Consider the following 3,115-nt stretch of genomic DNA (forward strand, 5'->3'; position numbering starts at 1 on the left):
CGGGTTTTGGAGGCGTAACAGGTACGTTTTCGGCGGTTTCCGAAGGTCTCACGTGCGTTACATGGAGTTCAAGTGGGACTTAGAGGGATTCGGAGGCGTAAGGCAGGCGTTTTAAGGGGTTCAGATGCGTTACATAGGGTCCGAGGGGATTTAAGAGGGATTATGGAGGCATTTCAGGAAATTTCAGAGCATTTTTGGCGGAATTCAGAGGCCTTTCGTAGGCGTTTCCGAGGGTTTCTGAGGTGTGTTACATGGGGTCCGAGCGGGTTTTAGAGGGATTTCAGAGGCATTTCAGGAAGTTTCGGAGCATTTTCGGCGAGATTCAGAAGCGTTACGGGTTTCGGAGCGTCTCAGATGCGTTGTATGGGGTCCAGGGGAATTAAGGGGGATTTTGGGGTTTGGGATTCAGAGGCGTTACGGAAGCGTTACGGAGGAGTTTTCGGGGGTTTCGAAGCGTCTCAGGTGCGTTACATGGGATCCGAGGGGGTTTGAGAGGGATTTCGCAGGCATTTTAGGGAGTTTCAGAGCATTTCCTGTGGGATACAGATGGCCCCGTAACGTGGGTAGATCACCTTAGAATGGTGCGTTGCGGCGTAAGATCTACCACCACATCAAATTTCGATCTTGTTAATGTTTTCATGCCTAATGTGGCCGGTCAGTGGTGAGCGGACATTCCAGGATCGGGATTTGATGTACTTTTTTTCAATGTTTTGTTGCTAATCCACATTTTATTTCAGGAGTAATCAGGTAAATGATTTGTTTATAAATGCCTATTTATCATGCTTATGATTGTTTTTCAAACAAATGTATAACAAAACATACACAACACACACTGACATACATTACATATACATATCTCATCATATATTGGGAAAGGGAGGGACCATCAGGGCACCCGATTGAAACGATTTGGACAGGAGCTTGGAACTGCCTCCTCCTTGTTGTTAACATTTCGTGGATTGAGGGCGGGCTCTTCGACCCCATCTATTGGGAGTATTCTGTCAATCGAGGGCTTGATTTTGCAGTTGTTCGTGAGAACTTTCTTCTGGAAGGAGATTCTTTTCCCCTGACGCGGGTTTCGCGCAAGTGTCTCTGCTTGCGGGTCCGCACAACCCTTTTTGGCCCTTCATACAGGAAAATGACTGACCACTAACAACAGCACAATCTTGATCAAATCGCTTTTCTGATTATTCCAGTGCTATAGGCAGCTGCCTTGCTAAGATAGATGGTAGAACAATATCATCATCAATATCATCATTCCTGTGGGATACAGATGCGTTACGGAAGAGTTTTCGGGAATTTCGGAGCGCCGCAGGTGCGTTACATGGGGTCCGAGGGGGTATTAGGGGGATTTTGGAGCAATTTAAGGCGTTTTCGGGAGTTTCGGAGCGTCGCAGGTGCGTTTAATGGGGTCCGAGGGGGTTTAAGGTTGAAGGATTCATCATTGATATTATCGTCATCATTTTTTTTTTATCTGTATTTACGAGATTTTTAGCCCTAGGCTAGTTCATCTCGGGACCCACGCTTTACTTCCCTTCCGAAGGAAGAACTCACATTTTGCGCGAGTTTGTCGGGAGTGGGATTCGATCCCAAGTCCTCGGCGTGATAGTCAAGTGTTCTAACCATCACACCAGGTCCGCTCCACATCGTCATCATTGAAGTTACGAAAGCAGTTTTGTCCTTCAAGGCATAAATGTTTACAATGAAAATGTATTTACAATATTCCATTCTCCATCTGGAATACAGTGAATACATTTTCATAATGAACATTTGTGTTTTGAACGAGAAAACTGCTTTCGAAATTTAAATGATGACGATAATATCAATGACGAATCCTTCAACCTTAAGGGGGATTTTGAAGGTATTTCAGGGAGTTCAGAGCATTTTCGGTGGGATTTAGAGGCGTTAGGAAGCGTTACGGAGGAGTTTTCGTGGGCTTCGGAGCGTCGCAAGTGCGTTATATGGGGTCCTAGGGGTTTTAAGGGGGATCTTTGAGACTTTTCAGCAAGTTGCAGAGGATTTCCAGGGACCCCATCCCAAAACCCTTTGAAACGTTCATGAATTGCTATTTGATTTAAAGATGTTCTTGAAACCCTCTGATAGGACCCTGACCTGAAATACCTCAAAACGCCTCTGAAATGCTATCATAAGCCCCTAAAATCTCTAGGGACGCCATTAAAATGCTCCTGAAATCCCCAGAAATTCTCTGAAATAACTCTGAAATGCCGTGAAACGCCCCTCAAATCCCTTGTAACGCCATTTAAAGGCTTCTGAGATTCCCTGAATTGCCCTTAAAGCACCTTGAAACTTTCCAGAAACCCCCTAAATTCTATTAAAATGCCCCTGAATTTCCCGTAATCTCATGAAAACGTCATCAAAACCTGACAGAACGCCCTAAAAAGGAACCCCAAGTCCCCTGAATCAACCCTCTGAAACGCCCCTGAAGCCCCTTGGAACCCCATTTTCTGGGCCTTCTGGGAACCTTATGCAAACCCCCTTAGCCCCATCTCAAATGCCTAGGAGCAAGACCTGTTTTCACGAACTAGAATCCCTTATCAAAGCCCAAACTTAATGTATGCATAAATTTCCCTCATTATATGCTTTTTTAATTTATGCACCCCCAGCCATGTGCATAAATGGAGGTTTTAGTGTATTGAATATCTTGAATAATTTTCAGAGTACTCCTGGAGTAATCAGTTGGTGTATTTCGGAGGAAAATCTTTTTGTTATACTTTGAGAAACGCCTTGCAAAGGTACTGTATAGATCCCTACAAAAATTTCTGTGATATTTACAGTAAAATCCTAAGAAATACTTCTTAGTTCTTTAAAGAATTCGTAAGAAAATGCTGAAAAAATACATGAAGGAAACCCAGAAGGATTATCTGAAAAAAGTTCCATATGGGCCGAAACGCCGGACAAAATAAAATAACATCGTTTTGATTTTGTCAAGACTGAGAAGCCACAAAACATCACAACCAACTACAGTTGAACACACCAACGATGAAAGTAATAATGCAAAAACAGTATTTCCTGAAAAACTTGTTTGTTGAATACCCGAAGAAATGGCTGGACACATTCCTGTGGAAATTTTCAATGGAAACCCTTTATCAATTCC

The sequence above is a fragment of the Aedes albopictus genome, chromosome 2 (genome assembly GCF_035046485.1).
Source record: "Aedes albopictus strain Foshan chromosome 2, AalbF5, whole genome shotgun sequence".
NCBI classification, from domain to species: Eukaryota; Metazoa; Arthropoda; class Insecta; order Diptera; family Culicidae; genus Aedes; species Aedes albopictus.